Consider the following 20,974-nt stretch of genomic DNA (forward strand, 5'->3'; position numbering starts at 1 on the left):
GAAAAAGTGTGTGCCTGCTTGGATGCTTGGAAATGTTAGCAATCGCTATTTTCGTGGGGGATTCGAATAAATTTCTCTTCCATACGTTGAGTCACTAACTGCCAGTGCAAACTTTCGTAAGTTTCTATTCATATTTACAAATACGCGGAAGAGTGCAAGCGAACAAGATGCTCTAGGCTGAATACCGTTGGTGTTGACCTTGAACACAACCACACGTTCAAGTCTCAAATGGCAGTATGCAAGGCTGAAAGCATTTTACACTTTATACAGAACTTCGCAGGTGCTTTGTTGTTCCGTGATTCAAAACGTACCAGGTAGTTTTTGTGGGCCTCCGATATCTAAAATTGGTGGGAAGCTTTGATGCTCTAGCTGCAAGGATGCCCACTTCTGGTTCGAGGGAACCAGCTCGGTCGGCTCTCAAAAGCACCTGCAATCACTCCTAGAGGACTGAAAAGCACTGCAGAACTACGTTTACCACGTAGAAGGCCACAATACAACAACGATGGTGAACAGCCCTATCATTAGTCAAGAGAAGGGGACCTGCGGGTCGCTACGCCTCAAGCGACATTGCTAATCCGGGTGCCGAATCGGCTGCTAACAGTGCGAGCCTTCAAAGCGCGGCGGGGCAGTCAGCTCCGGGAAATGCCACTGAAAACAGACTTACCGAGGAGCAAACACCATCTGAAATCACCTGCTGTTGCGGGGAGCGCAGAGTCAGAGTATGAAGCATGCAGTCACCGACCATCTTTAGGAGTCCCTGTCTCGCACGAGTGGAAATAATGACAGCCGCTCCGGAAGCGAGCCCGAAGCGGTCAGCATGCATGTTGCACCAGAGCTCGGGTGCTCAGGCGAGCCTTTCAGGAGTACCAGCGAGCACCATCACCAGCCGGAAGGGTGTACGTCACACCCACATAAGCCGTGGACCGCCGCTCACTGGTCAAGCCGAATTCTCCTTGGAAAGGGCGGACGACATAGTACACGTGTCTGCGGGTAGTTAATAAGGAGCGGTGTGAAAAGTTTTAGCAACATTCTGAGGAACAAACAGGCTCGAAAAAGTGTATGCCTGCTTGGATGCCACCGCTACGCGAATGGACGACACTAAGAGGCTGTTTTTACAGGCTACCCTGCTGTTGGCGGCCAGTTTCTGGGAGCCCGGCTTCTGGCTGCCCGTCACCGTGGGCAGCTTTCGGCCGTGGCATATTCCGCAGCCACTTTCGCCAACATTGCAGGATTCCGCCACGTTCGTCTGGCAACGTGGATCGTGCACTACCACCTTTGACAGGACCGGCGCGGCATATAAACATCGGCCAGCAAGCGTCCGCGTTGGGCACGCCACCGCTACGCGAATGGACGACACTAAGAGGCTGTTTTTACAGGTTAGTTGCAAGGTCGGTGCTACATGCGTTCGCAGTAGCAATTACTTCCTTCTAGCGGTGTCGTGCCCTCGTGAATTGGTTGCGGCGAAAAAAACACTGATGTTTGTCTCATCTAGCCTTGGCTCCCGATTGTTAAGCATTTTGTTGTTGCTTTGCGGTGACGTTGAAGTGAACCCTGGTCCGATGAGCAAAGCTGAATCAGAAGCATTCGATTGTGCTTTGGAAGCAATCCAAAAATTGGAAAGAGGTCTGGTTTCTGTTTTGGCCGACATTGTGACGCTCAAAGAAAGCCAGGAAACGATTAACAGTGATATCAAGTGCATATCTGAAAGGGTCGCAAAATTGGAGTCAAACTGCTCTTCTTTAGGTAGTTGCTCTGTCCCACCAGAAAACACAACCATTCTTGATGTCGCAGACCAACTACAAAAAATCACTTCCCGGTGTGAAGATGGAGAAAATGGCTAAGGCGGTGTAACTTGCTTTTTTTCGGACTTAAGGATGACGATAAAGAAGACTGGGCGGCGTCCGAAAATAAGATTATTGGTTTCTGCAAAGAAAAACTAAAAATTGCAATGACTGAAGCAAAGTTTGAGTGAGTACACCGATTAGGTCGGTTTAACGCAGATAAAAATAGACCCATCATTGCTAAAATGACTTTTTTCAAAGATAAACAAACCATCCTTTCTTCCGCTCGCAAACTAAAAGGAACAACGTTTTCTATCAGCGAAGACTTTTCATTACCGACAAGGCAAGCAAGGAAAAAGTTGCTTGACTTTAGCAAATCTCTTTCAAAATCATGGAAATTGTCATTCGACAAGCTTCGAGTAGATAACGATACATACGTTTACGACAAAGCCACAGATTCGGTTGTTGCTTTAGGTGCTTCCCCTGTTATTCCGTCTGTCACATCACCGGGCCCTTCTGTCGTTCCTCCTGCTACGTCATCCATCACCTCACCCCATGCATAGCTAAATATTGCCGCGTCATGGCATCCGCAGCACACTGATGCGCATTGTCGCAACGCACCTTTTATCTCGCTAGCTTACACTAATATTAGTAGCCTACTAGCAAAACGCAGCCATATTAGCTCTTTTTTAGAAGATAGTAATACTGACATTCTCGCACTCACAGAAACTTGGCTTTGCCCGGATGTTCTTGACGCTGACATTCAAATAGATAACAATACGTATACCATTTATCGCAAAGATCGAATCAACCGTAAAGGAGGGGGTGTGCTGCTGGCAATTAAGAACAGCCTTTCGTCTAAGACCATCCCAGTTGAATCATCAATTGAAATCCTTTGGGCCACGTGTCGTACACGTTCTGGTAACATACTGATTGGAGTTTGCTACCGTCCGCCTGATTATAAAAATTCATTCGTAGAGAACTTGAGAGATAGCATTTCTGAAGCCGTCGTGCTGTGTCCTTCTGATTACATTTACATTCTTGGCGATTTCAATTTTCCGAACATTGATTGGGCTACGCTCTCGTCGTCCTGCCAAACCTCCGTCGAATTCATTAACCTTTCCTTAGATTTCAACTTCTCACAAATAGTCAACGAACCTACCCGTGGACCAAACATTTTAGATTTAGTTTTTACGTCGGCCCCGGAAACCATTAACCCAATATCTAACCTAGAAGGTCTCTCTGACCACAACATACTCCAATTTGAATTAAAAATGACGTCACGGTTTACTGGTCTTTCCACCAAACAAATTCGGGATTACAATAGAGCGAATTTCGACCTAATCAATGCAGAACTCGAATTATTCTTCGATCAAACATTTCTACCATCTTTTGATTCTCGAAATATTGAGGAAAACTGGCTAATCTTCAAAAATAAAATAACGGATTTAGTAGGCGAGAATATTCCAATAATTACAATTAAAAATGACAAATCAAACCCTTGGTTCACGAAGTCCCTTCGGTAGCAACGCAGCAAGAAAAAACGCCTTTACAAGCGAGCGAAGCGTATTGGTACTGGCGAGGCGTGGCAGAAATACAAATGTTTCCTGGACACATACTGCGCAGCAATAGATGCCGCTAAAAGTAAATACTACTCGCATGACCTTCGTTCTTTACTAAAGTCAAACCCGAAAAAATTCTGGAAAGAAATATCCCCGTCACGTGATACGAACAAGATCTTGCTGAAAAATAACGACCTAGCTTCGGTTCCCGATTCAGAGTGCCCCACTGTATTTAACCGATTTTTCACCTCCGTATTCACCCTGGAAAGCCATGGTAGCGTCCCAGATGTTCGTGAGCACAATTGAGCATATACGAAATCCATTGAAATAACTATCGCTGGCATTGAACGCCTTATAGACAACCTTAAAATTTCAGCTTCCGCAGGTATTGATAATATCAACTCAAAAATACTAAAAGGCACCGTTACTAGTTTGAGCAAATTCTGATACCACATCTTCCGCCAATCATTGGCATCAGGTCAGTTACCATCTGATTGGAAAATAAGCAAGATTGTACCAGTTCATAAAACTGGCGACAAAGGCTCACCCAACAATTATCGTCCCATTTCCTTAACGTGCGTGTGCTGCAAAATGTTCGAACACATCATTGCGTCACACATTTTCAGCCATCTTGAATCTAATCAGTTTTTCGTAGGAAATCAGCATGGCTTCCGAAAAGGTTTGTCGTGTGACACCCAGCTATTCGAATTCACTACCGATCGGCACCTTAACATGGACAATGGCTTACAAACTGATTGTGTCTTTCTGGACTTCTCGAAAGCATTCGACCGTGTAGCCCATTGTCGTCTCATAGCAAAATTATCAGCTCTTCGGCTAGATTCACTAACATTGTCATGGCTTCGCAACTTTATTACATTCCGTCAGCAGTTCACTGTAGTCAACAATTTTTCTTCCACTCTTTCGGACGTAACTTCTGGAGTACCGCAGGGCAGCGTTTTAGGCCCTTTACTCTTTTTAATTTACATCAACGACTTGGGTACAAATTTAACATCATGCGTTCGGCTCTTTGCTGATGATTGCATTATATACCGTAAAATAAATAATTCTGATGATCATCTAGCCCTTCAAAATGACCTTAATCTGATTTCAAGTTGGTGTGACACCTGGCTGATGTCACTAAATTTAAATAAATGTAATGTAATGATTTTTAGCCGTAAACGTATTAACTCTGATTTTCCGTATAGCATAAACAGTAACTTGCTAACACGGACGTCGTCGTACAAATATCTTGGCATCATCCTTACTCCCAGTTTGTCTTGGTCGGACCACATCTCTAGCATATGCGCAAAAGCTTCTCGATCACTTGGTTACCTACGACGCAACTTACGCAATTCCCCGTCTAGTATTCGTAAACTTGCTTTTCTAACATTCGTCCTTCCACAGCTAGAATTTGCTTCTTCTATTTGGTCTCCTCATCAAAATTATCTAATTGACATGATTGAGTCTATTCAGAATCGAGCTGCTCGTTTCATATCATCTAATTACGACCGATACGCTAGCATCACCCAGATTAAACATGAATGCTCCCATCAACCGTTACACACACGTCGCTCCTTAGCACTTTTATGCCTATTTCATAAATATATTTATTCCTCGAGATCATCTGAGTTTAATCTTCACCACCCAATTACCATGTAACGTAGACTGCACAACCAGTTCAGCTTCTCACGCATTTATGGTTCCACGCATGCCTTTAATTCATCTGCCCTCCCACGTGCAATACGCCTTTGGAATGATCTCCCTGATGTTATCGCATCTGTTTAATGCCACGAAACCTTTCGACGCCATTTATCTGATCATTACGCACCGTAATGTTTTCACTGTACAATTTTTGCATACCTTCTATTTAATATGTTTCTGGCGTTTAGCGATATTCATTATCTCCGAAATGCGCATGTTGGCTGTGTCTTTCATTAATTCCTGTACCTTTGATTGTATACATACCTACGTGCAGTAGCTATAATACCATTTTTGTTAACTTCAGTTCTCATTCTTGACTTGTGTTTTTCCTTCTTCAAACATTGTATTTGCTGTGTTTTGACTTCTTACTTGTGTTTATTTTCTTGCCTTGTGGCATTTTTTTGTTTCTGTGTTGGTAGTTCCCCTTTACAAATTATGTGCTCCCCCTTACGCTATGCCCTTCCATGGGCCTGTAAGGTATCCTGAATAAATAAATAAATAAATAAATAAATAAATAAATAAATAAATAAATAAATAAATACGAAAATGATGATTGAACTAACGTTTCGACCGGGGTGCGGCCTTCGTCAGAGTAAACTTCGGTAATTGAGCACGCGGAATATATAGGCACGAACTGATAAAGGCTGACGAAAAGTCTTGCCACTTTGCAATTTACAATCAACGCACACTCAAAAAAAGACAGATAAAGAAGAAAAAAAGAGAAGAGAAGAGCACACCTGGTGTTTGTACACGTGTGAATTAACATGAAGTTTTCAAATACAGAACTAGCACGGAATATCGGATCCGGTCAAGGGGGATCAACACCTGCCCTTTTGAAACAAAATGATAACGTTCGGGGATTGCAGCTTAGCACTTTATACGCAAACACATTACGAGCGGTATAGAGACATAAAAAAGCAATGATGTCATCGTTACTGGAAACACTTCATATCGGTTCCGTATGCGCAACCCGGTAAAGCAGCATTAAAATTGGTGGCTCTGCTTCTACGGTTTCAATAGGGATAATGCAATGACGGCGGCATATCAGGGCAAGAGGCACGTTAACTTTCCTACAATTTCATTGATACGGCGTTTAACTGTATTAAATTTGTGAATTAAAAAACACTTACGTGCTTCTCTTTTGTGATGCGAACGGAAACCTGATTGCAGTGTAGTAGCCCTAATTTTTTTGAAAGAGTGACCGGGAATATTTACATGCTTAGACAAAGGAAGCCCACGAGAGGAACGTGCGTGCGCCCGGTGTTTATTAAAGCGGAGCCTGAAAGACGTCTCTGTTTGGCCGATATACTGGAGTGCGCAGGCTGAGCATTCTTGGAGGTATACTACATTCGACGTATCGCAATTAAAATCGCCTTTTATTTTTGAGCTAAAGTCAGAAGCTGTGCCATTTACTGTTAGTGACGTGGTCATATGAGCCCACACTTTGCAACGAGATTTTTGGCAAGGAGAACATCCATGCGAAGGTGGCGATGCGATCGTGGAAGAAGTTAGCATGTCCCGTAGGTTTTTTGAACGGCGATAGACTACGCGCGGTGGCTCTTTAAAAATGCTTCTCATTCGCTGGCTTTGCATAAGGATATTACGATGCTTCTTTAAAACAGGTGTGACTTTCGGCGTAGACGCAGAGTGGGTGAGTACGAGATTAGCATGTGAATAAGCCGATGGGTTATTCTGCGGTTCGAGAAGTGCTTTTCGGTCCACCGAATTCGCGCGCTTCAGAGCATCGTCAAATATTTCTTTAGGGTAGTTTTGCTTGCTTAGAGATTCCCGGAGTTCACGAGTTCCCGTTACTCAAAGATTTAGATGACTTCGCACGTAGGATGCGCCTGCGAGAATTTTTTCACGACCATCCCGCTTCAAATCATGAACCTTCGTTACTCCCTTCCTGCAAACATTGGACCCCACCCACCCAATGAGATAAGTTCCTTGATATTTACATTAGATCAGTGCAGCAGGATGTTATCGAAAGCTATCAAGACCGCAGATGTTTCCGCAGAAATCTTTCTTGTAATAAAACTGCAGCTATTGATATACTGAGAGAGCGGTGTGATATTGTTACGGTGTAGCCTTCCTTAGCGAAGTGAAGCCCCTGCTATGGAGAGAAATCCCCTGCACGCCATGAGGCCAATTGTGGAGGACGAGAAAGACGACGATCGGTGTGGCGCCCAGCAATAGCTAGAGCGGTCATCTGCTGTGTCTCTTATTTTCCCTTTGGTAAATAGCGTAAATACATCTAATTGTAACCGCGTCTGCCCGTCTCATCTTGGTGGGGGTGCTACAACGATCCCGTGAGACGACGGCGCTTCGGAGCGTACGCCAGGTCTCTCAGGACACCATGCCTACCGATTCGGGGCAGCACCATCAACCGACCATGCCACCGTCGATTGTGTTGACCCACCCCCGGGATCCTAGATTTTTCTACGGCACCGGCAACGTCGACGTCGGCGACTGGCTCACCATGTATGAGCGTGTAAGTCGCCATAACAACTGGGATCCTACGTTCAGTTTGCTAAACGTCGTGTTATATCTCACGGGGACGGCCGTCACGTGGTATGATACCTATGAACATGACCTCACTAGCTGGGATATCTGCAAAGAGAGGCTGTAGAGGGTGTTTGGGAAGGCCCTCGGACGTCAGCTCGCTGCCAAGCTAGAACTTTCGAAGCGTGCTCAGTCGGCCATGGAGCCGCATTTAGCGTACATTCAAGACGTCCTTTCCCTTCGCGCCAAGGTCGACTCCACAATGTCTGAGTCCGACAAGATTGGCCACATCTTGAAAGGCATTGCCGACGACGCCTTGAACCTACTTGTTATCAAGAACTGCTCTACCGTGGATGAAGTCCTTGCTGAATGCCGACGCTTCGAGGAAGCGAAATGCCGCCGCATTGTGCAAAACTTCACTAGGCTTCCCAACATAGCGGCCACGTCGTCCTGCGAGGGCTCACCATCTTCTCGGCGCGACTCTTCTTCGCCCAAAAATGTCTTACGCATTGTGCGCTGAGAGCGGGAAGCAATAACTCCACCAACTCTCATTTCCCCACGAGACCACGTAACACCCACGCTATCCCTGATCCAGACCGTAGTATGCCAGGAACTTGATAGTCGCGGCCACGGTTCATTGTGCTCCCCAAGTCACCCTTGCACCCACGACCCCCCCGCTACTGCTCTCCGTGCCCCGTACATGCCTCCGCGATATCGCAACCCGAATGAATGGCGTACACCTGACGACAAACCAATTTGCTTCACCTGTCACCGCGTCGGTCATGTTTCTCGCTACTGTCCAAGCCGCTGGCCACCACGACCCCGTTCCGGGTTTTATAGCTACCAACGCCCAGTGACGACCCGACCTTTTGTCCCTCGCCGAGCCCAGGACGCCCCAGATTCGTGCTCACCTGTCGAACAACCTATTGCCCGCCACAGTCGGTCACCGTCCCCTCGCCGTCACCTATCGCCGTCACCCCAGCTCCGCCGTTTCTCTTCTCCCCCTATTGTGGACGCCCCATTCCGGAAAACTAGACGATGTAGCACTTAGAGGTGACGCTTCATTGACGACCCGGCTCGAAAATCCTCTTTTAACTGTTTCGCCCCGTCCTAACCTTCTGGAGATCACTGTCGATAGTGTAAGTGTTGAGGCGTGAGTGGACACTGATGCGAAAATTTCTGTAATAAGTCCAGACCTTTGCGGACGGCTCAAAAAAGTTCGCACTGCTTCCCCTTCCTGTGTAGTGCGAGTCACCGATGGAGGCACGCCACCCATTCTTGGCACGTGCACCGCTCGTGTCACCATCGCAAATCGCCACATCCCTGTATTGTTTCATGTCCTACCGCACTGCCCTCACGATATCATCTTTGGACTCGACTTCCTTACAGAAACTTCTGCGCTCATCGACTGCTCCAAGGGTGAAGTTCGACTTGGACTGCCAGTTTCTCCCCATATCACTGATGAAGTAGAATGTCGCCTTCGGTCGGAGTTCACACGTTTGCCACCAAAAACTGTCACATACGTTAATTTTTTTTGTACTCCTGCCGTACCTGATGGTTCGTACGTCTTTGCCCCGATCACTGACGTTCTGCTGTTACGACAGGTGATTCTTCCTCATTCCCACATTACAGTCACCAACAATGACGCCACCCTTCCGCTTTTGAATTTCGGTTCTTCCCCACAAGTCGTCTACGAAGGAATGTCCTTGGCCAACTTGCGTTCCTTTGACCACTGCCACATTCTGACCTTAACGAATCAAAGGCATTCCGATTTTCGGAATGATACGCCGAACCAGGAGGCCAAATGTGATGAAATTGTTAACATGATTGGCCCTGATCTAACACCAGAGCAAATTAACGACCTTTATACCCTTTTGAGCTCCTTTCGAGACATTTTTGACTTCGACCACCGCCCTTTAGGCCGAACAACATTGCTGAAACACCGAATAAACACTGGCGACGCGAGCCCTCTCCATTGGCGGCCATATCGTGTTTCCGCCGCTAAACGCCAGGTCATTCAAAAGGAGGTCGACAGCATGCTTCAAAAAGACATCATTGAGCCTTCGTCCAGCCCTTGGGCATCGCCGGTGGTCCTGGTCAAGAAGAAAGACAGCACCTGGAGATTCCGTGTCGACTATCGTCTGCTCAACAACATTACTAAGAAAGACGTTTATACATTACCCCGAATAAACGATGCCCTCGACTGTCTCCAAGGCGCCAAATACTAATACTTCTCCTCTATCGACCTTCGCTCAGGCTACTGGCAAATCGCCGTCGACGACATGGACAGAGAAAAAACAGCTTTCATTACACCTGATGGACTTTACCAGTTTAAGGTCATGCCGTTCGGCATTTGCAATGCGCCAGCGACATTCGAGCGCATGATGGACTCACTCCTTCACAGCTTCAAGTGGGTACCTGCCTTTGCTACCTTGATGATGTCATCGTTTTCTCCCCTACTTTTGCGACTCATCTTTCTCGTCTACCGACCATCCTTGCCGTTTTCCGCAAAGCCGGTCTCCAGCTGAACTCCTCCAAGTGCCACTTCGGACTGAAGAAAATTACAATCCTCGGCCATCGTGTCGACGCGCGGGGCGTAAAACCTGACCCCGAAAAGCTCAAGGCAGTTCAAAGCTTCCTTGTCCCTACTTGTTCCAAAGACGTACGCAGCCTTCGTAGGTTATGCTCATACTTTTGACGCTTTATTCAAGAATTTGCCGATATCGCACGCCCTTTGACACAGCTTCTTAAGAAGAATGTGCCTTTTCCTGGTGGCCTGATCAAGAACGTGCTTTTTCGACCTTAAAAAGTCGACTGACCACACCTCCCATCCTTGGTCATTTCGATACTTCCGCCCCTACAGTTGTACAGTTGTTCCCACGGATGCGAGCGGCCATGGGATTGGAGCGGTTCTGGCGCAACGCCAACACGGCCAAGATCGTGTGATCGCTTATGCAAGCCGTCTCTTGTCCCCAAACGAACGGAACTACTCCATTACTGAACGTGAGTGCTTGGCACTAGTATGGGCAGTCACCAAGTTTCGACCGCATCTTTATGGACGACCCTTCTCTGTGATCACAGATTACCGTGCCCTTTCCTGGCTCTCATCATTGAAGGACCCCACTGGAAGGCTCGGCCGCTGGGCTCTCCGGCTTCAAGAATACTCATTTACTGTTGTCCATAAGTCAGGATGGTTACACCAGGACGCCGACTCCTTGTCGCGCTATCCCGTCGACAGCCCAGATGGAGATGACGTTGAAGACCAAGTCTGTTCTATCTCATGCCTGCTCAACATCGGGGTCGAACAACGACGTGATGAATGCTTGCGGTACATCATCGAACACCTACACTCTCCCCAACAGGATGTTTCCCTTCGTCACTATCTCCTCAAGGACGCGACTTTATACCGTCGAAATCTTCGTACAGATGGCCCCGATCTTTTGCTCGTCGTTCCTGAACACTTGCGACTGTCCGTCCTTCGGTAACTTCATTACGAACCAAGTGCAGGCCACCTAGGCATCGCGCGGACCTACGACCGCGGTCGTCGCCGGTTCTTCTGGCCGAAGATGTACCGATCGGTGAAGCTCTATATAACATCATATGATTCCTGCCCATGACGGAAGACCCCTACCATGGCCCCCGACGGCCTCTTGCAGCCCATCGACGTCCCCATTGAACCCTTTTACCGTGTCGGCCTAGATTTGCTCGGACCTTTCCCTATTTCCACTTTGGGGAACAAGTGGGTTGCCGTTGCCATTGACTATGCAACTGGCTTTGCAATCACCAGGGCCCTTCCAACCTCCTGTGCTACGGAAGTGGCCGACTTCCTTTTACATGACGTCATTCTGCACCATGGAGCCCCTCACCAACTTCTCACTGATAGAGGGCGGTCCTTTGTAGCCCAAGTTATCGAAGACATCCTGCGTTCGTGCGGCACTAAGCACAAGTTCTCCACTGCGTATCATCCTCAAACGAATGGGCGCACTGAACGGCTTAATCGTACGATTAGCAACATGATAGCCATGTATGTTTCACCGGACCACCGCGACTGGAATGTAACGTTACCGTTTGTGACATTTGCTTACAACTCGTCACGGATGGACACCGCCACATATTCCCCATTTTTCCTTTTGTACGGAAGGGAACCTTCCTTGCCGCTGGATGCCTTACTTCCTTCGTCCAACGTTTCTGTGACAGAATACGCGACCGATGCCGTCGCCCACGCTGACTACGCCCGACAGTTTGCCGTGCCCGCATTAACCAGTCCCAAGTTCACCAAAAGGCTGCTTACGACAAGCGCCACGGTCACGCAGACTGTGCCCCAGGATCCCTCGTCCTTCTGTGGTCTCCTCGCCGCCACGTGGGTCTGTCATCAAAACTACTTTCACGCTACAACGGCCCTTACACGGTGTTACGCCGGGTTACCAACGTGACGTACGAGATCACCCCGATTCAGCCTTCCTCTTCCGTCGCTACGACAGACACTGTACATGTCGCTCGGTTCAAACCCTTCACCTCTACATTGTCGGCTCCTTCATAGAACACGCCGGGACGGCATTTCCGCCGCCGACGGTTGTGTTATGGTGCAGCCTTTCTTAGCGAAGTGGTGAAGCCACTGCTATGGAGAGAAATCCCCCTGCACGCCATGAGACCAATCGTGGAGGACGAGAAAGACGACGATCGAGTGTGGCGCCCAGCAAGAGCTGCTGTGTCATCTGCTGTGTCTTTCATTTTCCCCTTGTGTAAATACCCCAGTTACATGTAATTCTAACCGCGTCTACCCGTATCAATATTATTATTAAGCCTGCGGATAAGGGAGGCGCCATTTTTATAATGAATACCTGTGACTATTTCAAAGAAGCACACAGGCAACCTGCTGATAGCTCTTTCTACAGGCGCCTTGATTACGACCGAACGCCAGAATTCAAAGCCACAATCGAAAATAGTCTTAAGAGCCTCTTAGAGACATGGAATATAACTTCACATCTTGCTAAATCACTCCTCCCACTCAGCCCTGTTGCTGGTCGTTTTTATCTGTCACCCGAATTTCATAAAAAAGACAACCCGGGGCGTCCCATTATATCTGGAATAGGCACTGACAGAGAATCTTTCGCGCTTTGTTGATAACCTCATTAACAAAATACCTCCAACTCTGGCGTCTTTCATTAAAGACGCGAATAACTTCCTATCTTATATAGCCGATTTTAACATTTCCCATGGCTCGCTTTTTGTAACTCTTGATGTGGCGTCGCTTTACACTAACATCCCGCACGCAGACGGTATAAAGGCTGTTCTTCACTTAAATGAACGCTCATATCATTACAGGCCGATTGACAGTTCCGCGCTAGCAACCATGCTCAAATTATTACTTGAACTAAACAATTTTCAATTTTCGGATGAGCACTACCTTCACGTAAGTGAAACGTCTATGGGCACAAGAATAGGTCCTAATTATGCAAATATCTTTATGGGTGTCGTAGAAGACGCATTTTTTGCGGACCGTTCCCTTCAACCATTTTTCTACAAGTCTTTTATCGATGATATCTTTATAATTTGGCAGCATGGGGCATCTGAGCTTTATTCCTTTATCGCTGCTTTTATTACCGCCCACCCGTATATTAACTTCTCGCAGGATATCTCAGAATCTACAATTGACTTTCTCGACGTAACCCTGTCCCTAGTTAATAGAAAATTGTCGACTAAGCTCTATAGAAAGCGCACTGACAGGAATTAGTAACTGCACTTTGAAAGCTGCCATGTTAAACACAATAAAACTAGTATATAATACAGCCAAGCTCTTCGTTTCAAAAGAATATCCTCTGAGCAATCAGATTTTGATGATAACTGCGGCAAACTCCGGGAATCTCAAACCAAGCAAAACTACCCTAAAGAATTAATTTACGAGGCTATGAAGCGCGCGTATTCTATGGACCGCAAAACACTTCTCGAACCGCAGAATCACCCATCGGCTTATTCACATTCTACTCTCGTACTCACCCACTTTGTGTCTCCGCCGAAAGTCGCAGGTGTTTTAAAGAAGCATCATAATATCCTTTTGCAAAGCCAGCGACTGAGAAGCATTTTTAAAGAGCCACCGCACGTAGTCAATCGCCGTTCAAAAACATACGGGACATGCTAACCTCTTCCGCGATCGCATCGCCACCTTCGCATGGATGTTCTCCTTGCCAAAATCCTCGTTGCAAAGTTTGGGCTCATATGACCACGGCACTAACAGTAAACAGCACAGCTTCTGATTTTTCCCTAGAAATTAAAGGCGATTATTTGCGATACGTCGAATGTAGTATACCTCCTAGAATGCTCAGCCTGCGCACTCCAGTATATCGGCCAAACAGAGACGTCTTTCAGGCTCCGCTTTGTTAACCACCGGGCGCACGCACGTTCCTGTCCTGGGCTTCCTTTATCTAAACTTGTAAATATTCCCGTTCACTCTTTCGAAAAAATTGGGGCTACTATACTGAAATCAGGTTTCCTTTCGCATCACGAAATGAAAGTACGTGAGTCTTTTTCAATCCACAAATTTAATACAGTTAAACGATGTATCAATGAAAGTGTAGGAACGTTAACGTGCCTCCTGTCCTGATATGCCGGCGTCATTGCATTATTTCTATTGAAACCGTAGAAGCAGATCCACCATTTTAATGCGGCTTTACCGATTTCTTTGATTGCGCTTAAGGAACAGATATTAAGCGTTTCCAGGAACGATGACATCTTTGCTTTTTTATATCTCTATACCGCTTCTAATGTGTTTGCGTATAAATGCTAAGCTGCAATCTCCGAACGTTATCAGTTCATTTCCAAAGGGAATATGTTCATTCCCCTTGACCCACTCCAATAGTCCGTACAAGTTCTGTATCTGAAAACTTCATGTTAATTCACACCTGTAAAAACACCACGTGTGCTCTTCTCTTTTTCGCTTGTTTTTCTTCTTTTTGTGTGTGTGTTCAGTGGTATCTGCAAAGTGGCAAGACTATTCTTCAGCCTTTATCATTTCGTACCTATATATTCCGCGCGCACAATTACCGAAGTTTACTCTGACGAAGACCGGACCCCGGTCGAAACGTTAGTTTGTAGCGCCCTCTGGTTGGCGCTCTTAGCCGGCGCCCTGGCGCCGGCTAGAAAAGACGAGAATAAAGAGACGAGCGGCGCGTCCTTGGTGCGCCAGCACGGCACGGGCAGCTCGTCTCTTTATTCTCGTCTTTTCTATCTTTTCTAGCCGGCGCCAAGGAGGGAGCCGCTCTGTGCGAGGGAGCCCCCACACAGCTCCGACGGGCGTCCAGCGCAGCGCAAGAGAGAAAGTACCAGCGTGGCAGGCTTTCGGAATCGAACTGCCCGTGCCGTGCTGGCGCACCAAGCACGCGCCGCTCGTCTCTTTATTCTCGTCTTTTCTAGCCGGCGCCAAGGCGCCGGCTAAGAGCGCCAACCAGAGGGCGCTACAAGTTCAATCATCGTTTTCATACGTGTGTCAAGTCTCTCGTGTATTTTTGAAACCAAATCCCGGATCTCATTCTTAGCTATATATATATATATATATATATATATATATATATATATATATATATATATATAATGCCGCAGTGCAATCCCCCCATCGGGGTATGCGTCATAGCGCCGGTATGAAAGAACGGAAAAGAAGACGAGGAAGAGGATCGAGACACGTTCTGCCTGTTTTGCCAGTGCTACTGCATCGCGGCCTAGTGTGTTTTCTCCCTGTGTGTCTACACCATCAAACTCTCCAGTTTCATTTTCCCCGTGACATTTTTGGTGGAGGTGCGGGGTACCAACCCATGCACTTCGACCCCGAAGAAACCGTCATCTTCAAACCAAGTGGAGTGGACACAACACCCGTCCACAAGGTGAGCCGCCGCCTGCGAGGCCTTGAACCCGAGTTCGGCTGTCTTACAACTCGAAAAAGGGCCGTCATGACCAGCACCGCGAGCCAAACCACCCAGTGCAGCGGTTCCACCTCGCCGGTGGTTTTTCACACACCACGCACCCCACGGCCGTTTCACGGAGAACCCTATGAGGACATGGAGGACTGGCTGGACGATTTCAATCGTGTAGCCGAGTTTAACGACTGGGACGACAGTCGCAAGCTCCGCCACGTTTACTTTTCGCTGGAAGAGTCCGCTCGGATATGGTTCGTAAATAATGAGCGCAAGATGACCAGCTGGCCAGAGTTCCGGCGTAGGTTGCTGAAGACCTACGGCAGCGAGGAGCGGAAAGAGAAGGCAGAGCAGGCTCTTCAGTCCCGGGTTCAGAAGCCAAATGAGAGCGTGGCCATGTTTGTGGAAGACATGTCGTTCTTGTTCAGGCGCGCCGACCCCGAAATGAGTGAAGCAGTGAAGGTGCGCCACCTCATGCGTGGTGTCGAGGAACAGCTTTTCGCTGGACTTGCTCGAAGCCCTCCTACGACAGTAGCCGAATTCGTACGAGAGGCGTCCACAATGGAAGGCTCGCTGCGGCAACGCGCCACGCAGTATGGACGTCAAGTGAATATTGCCGCTTGCGGATCACCATTTGACGACATGAGATCCCTCCGGGAACTTGTGCGTAGCGTTCTGCGCGAAGAACTACAGCTGCTACAGGGAGGAGGCAACCAGCCAACCGTCGCTACCATTGCCGATGTTATCCGTGAAGAAGTGCGCCGAGCGGTGGAACCACCAACATCTGAAGTCGAACGGTCGGTTCCAACTTACACGGATGTGCTGCGCACCGCAGCTCCCGTGACACGTCCAGTGTCAGCTTATACTGATGTGGTCCGCACTCCTGCTCCTGTAGCGCCTGTGTTTCGGCCTGCTGCTCCACAGCCATTTCAGCGCGTCTTGAACCCTGCGACCCGCTACGAACCAAGACGCCTGGAACGTAAAGCGGCCTTGTGGCGCACTTCTGACAACCGGCCCCTGTGCTACCATTGTGGAGAAGACGGTCATGTAATCCGCCACTGCCCTTATCGCCGAATGGGGCTCCGTGGTTTTTCGCCGGATGCGCCGCGACCGCGCTATGGAGAACGACCACGGGAAATTCAGGAGTACCTGGCCGTGAACGAGCTACCCTCAACACCTCGAGTAGTGCACCAATCCAGGTCTCCCTCACCCCGACGCTACTCCTCGCCTGGCCGTCCCCTCAGTTCTGACCAGACTCGGAACAGGTCCCCGAGCCCACGTCGGGGAAACTGAAGCCTGCGACCTCCGGGGGCAAGGCCGCTGCGTATCAAGGTCCAGAGCCTCCATCGACGCGACGAACTCCTTTTGCTCATCCGACTCAGATAACGAACTTTGATGAAAACGAAATAATTTCCGCCGACATTCCAGTATTCGTCGATAATCACCCAGTAACCGCTCTAGTCGATACTGGTGCCGATTATTCCGTCATAAATGGCTCCCTAGCAGCAAAGCTTCGGAAGGTTACAACACCCTGGAATGGCTCGCCAATCCGTACAGCGGGCGGTCACCTCGTGGTGCCCATTGGCATGTGTACTGCGAGAATCAAAATTCGTGGTGTGACCTTTACCGGTTGTTTCGTTGTGCTGCATGAATGCTCAAGCAGCTTATACTCGGCCTGGACTTCCTTCGCGAGTACGGCGCAATAATAAACGTACGGGAGCTGGTCGTCACATTTTCCGCCCCACAAACACGGTACGACGAGAAGGCTCAGTCAAGATCGGCACTCCGCATCTCCGAAGACAACGTGACGCTGTCGCCTCAAGCCAGCATGTTCGTCACCGTTGAATGCCAGCGAGCACCGGCAAATTGTGGCATCGTGGAGCAAAACGTTTCGCTTCTCCTCGCTCGGCAAGTTTGCGCCGCCCGTGGCTTGGTTGACCTTATTGACGGGCGAACCGAAATTCTCTTGACGAATTTCAGCGCAGAACACCAGCATCTGCCATTCCATACAGCCGTCGCCTACTTCGAAGAAGTCAGCGATGGTCCCAAGCTACACAGTTTAGCGGAGTCATCCACCTCAACTCATGTCTCAAGAACTACAAAGGTTGACGTGAACCCCAACCTGACAGCACAACAACAGCGGCAGCTTCTCGAGATCGTAGACTCTTTTAGCGATTGCTTTGCTACGTCGTCAAAAGTACGGCAGACCAGCATAACAAAACATCGTATCGTAACCGACGAAAACGAGCGACCCATACACCAGCGCCCTTACCGAGTTTCGGCAAAGGAACAGGATGCTATTCGCCGGCAGGTGAAAGAAATGCTCGCCGATGACGTCATACAACCATCAACGAGTCCGTGGGCGTCACCTGTGGTCCTCGTAGAAAAGAAAGACGGTACGCTCCGTTTTTGTGTGGATTACAGGAAACTGAACAAGGTGACAAAAAAAGATGTGTACCCTCTCCCGCGTATCGACGACTCTTTAGATCGCCTCCGCCATGCTACGTTCTTTTCATCGATTGACTTACGCAGTGGATATTGGCAAATCGAGGTTGACGAACGAGACCGCGAGAAAACCGCATTCATTACTCCAGACGGGCTCTACGAATTTAAAGTGCTCCCATTCGGATTGTGTACCGCTCCTGCCACGTTCCAGAGAATGATGGACGCTGTTTTATCCGGCCTCAAATGGCAGACATGCCTTGTCTATCTAGACGACGTGGTGGTGTTTTCTGAAACTTTCGAAGAGCACTTAGCGCGACTCCGTTCAGTTCTGCAAGCCATTCGTTCTGCGCAACTTTCTCTCAAACCAGAGAAGTGCCACTTTGGGTACAAGGAACTGAAATTTTTAGGCCATGTTGTCAGTGGTGAAGGCATCCGTCCCGATCCAGAGAAAACAGCTGCCGTAGCCGCATTTGCCGTACCTACTGACAAAGGAGCTGTCCGCCGCTTTTTGGGCCTCTGTGCATACTATCGGCGCTTTGTGCCGAATTTTTCTAAAATAGCGGAGCCTTTAACCCGTTTGACGAGAAATGACGTTCCTTTCAGTTGGGGCCCGGAGGAGTCCGGAGCATTTGGCGAACTCAAAAATCGGTTACAGAGCACGCCTGTCCTTGGCCACTTTGATGAAGATGCAGAAACGGAAATACACACCGATGCAAGCAATATCGGCCTAGGAGCGGTACTTGTACAGTGGCAAGATGGTGTCGAGCGTGTAATAGCATACGCCAGCCGAACTCTTTCACGCGCCGAAGGCAACTACTCCACAACAGAAAAAGAATGCTTGGCAGTCGTGTGGGCGGTCACCAAATTCTGGCCATATTTATAGGGGCGACCTTTTAAAGTGGCAACAGATCATCACTCCCTCTGTTGGCTGGCGAACCTGAAAGATCCTTCAGGGCGTCTAGCCCGCTGGAGCCTCCGATTACAGGAGTTCGACGTCACGATAGTGTACAAGTCGGGCCGCAAGCACAGCGACGCAGACTGCTTGTCTCGCGCCCCTGTTGCTCAGGACTCAACCGATGCAGACGATGATGGCGGCTTCCTCGGTGCCATAAACCCAATGGATCTGGCTCAAGAGCAGCGAGATGATTCAGAGCTCAGTCCCCTAATTGATTACCTCGAAGGGCAAACCTCTCGGTTACCTCCAATTTTCGCACGCTGCCGTACATCGTTTTGTCTCCTGATGCCGCAGTGCAATCCCCCCATCGGGGTATGCGTCATAGCGCCGGTATGAAAGAACGGAAAAGAAGACGAGGAAGAGGATAGAGACGCGTTCTGCCTGTTTTGCCAGTGCTACTGCATCGCGGCCTAGTGTGTTTTCTCCCTGTGTGTCTACACCATCAAACTCTCCAGTTTCATTTTCCCCGTGACAATATATATATATATATATATATATATATATATATATATATATATATTAAGGGCGAATGCACTTTATAAGCGACCCTGAATTCCGTTGACCGCCGTCCGTCCACATAGCAACAGCTGCGGGTGCGCGCGCTCCTCGTCTTCCTTGGCAACGGGGGGAGATGGCACATACCCACGTGGGAGGTTGGCCAGGAATCTCCTCGTCTTCCATGGCAACGGGGGGAGTGGGCGCGCGCTGCCTGGCCGCTGAAATGGCACATACCCACGTGGGGGATTGGCCAGGAATCGGGCGTGAGAAGGGCTAATGCACCCGCTTAAAGGAGTACTGACACGAAATTTCAAAGCTGAAATCCGCTCTAGCAATCAAGTGCAACGACAACACAAATAGGTGTCTGTGAATAAATGCATCTTTCTTTCTTTGTAGTTGTGTGTGTGTGTGTGATCTCTCTTTCGCGAACATTATCGAACCGCGCAAATTCAACTCCTGCATTCGCACTTTCACATTCTTCCCCTCGGGGAAATGCGGGGAAATTTTTAGTCTGACAAGATAAAAACCCACATAGAGCGCGAAAAAATAAGGTTAGTAGAGACAGAGACAAACGAAACAGATGTAGAAAATAGAAATAAGTTTACTGACGTTTCAGGGAGAGGACTCCCTTTCTTCAGAGCACTCTGAAGAAAGGGCAGTCCTCTCTCTGAAACGTCAGTAAACTTATTTCTATTTTCTACATCTGTTTCGTTTGTCTCTGTGTCTACTAACCTTATATATACATTTATATATATATAATAATATCTACAAAATATATATATAAATAATATATATATATATATATATATAGTCCAATGGTGTTTAATTCGATCAGTTGTCGAAGCGAGAGGTGGGGAAGAGCAATCTCTTCAAAAAAGCAGCCAAGCGCGTGATAACCTTGCAAGACGCACTGACCGGCACTGTTGCAGGTCCGCAGCACATACCCACGCATAGATTGGCCATGGTTCCGCACATACCGTTCCCTGCTCCGATTGTTCATTACAATATATATATATATACATATATATATATCTGGAGGTCGTGGGTCCAGATCCCACCCGGTGAGCATTTTTTCACCACTTTCTTTTCAACTCAACTCATCGTCATCTTTTTCTATGACCCACCACAACCTCCCCTTGGCTTTCCCAGGTTTTCTTGACTGCCAACCCATTATTTTCTGTATTATTTCACGGAGCCCCTCATTTCCCATTTTCTGATTCGCTACATGCTTAGCGAGGGCCTATGTTCTGGCAGTCTTGGTGCCAAAGGGAACTTAAGAGGGTTCAACGGTGGTCGACCACTCTCGACATGTCGTAGACACTCGAGTCACGGCCCGGTGGTTAAAAAGAAGGTCCCCTTCACCCCGAGTAGTCCGAGTGGCGCTGGCTTCCACCCCCAAGTGCAGGAAACAAAAATACCCTAACACAAATACCCGAGAAAATGCTGGGGAAACAGCCCCGCCGGTAGCGTAGTGGTTATCGCACCAGACCGGTATTCTGGAGGTCGTCCCAACCGGAGGGCAATTTTTCACCACTTTCTTTTCGACTTCAAAAATTCGTCATCTCTTTTTATGACAACCTCCTCTTTGCTTTCCGAGGTTTTCTTGACTGCTAATCCTTAGTTGCT

The sequence above is a fragment of the Haemaphysalis longicornis genome, unplaced genomic scaffold (assembly GCF_048455015.1).
Source record: "Haemaphysalis longicornis isolate Haplotype H1 unplaced genomic scaffold, Haemaphysalis longicornis Haplotype H1 scaffold_8, whole genome shotgun sequence".
NCBI lineage: Eukaryota > Metazoa > Arthropoda > Arachnida > Ixodida > Ixodidae > Haemaphysalis > Haemaphysalis longicornis.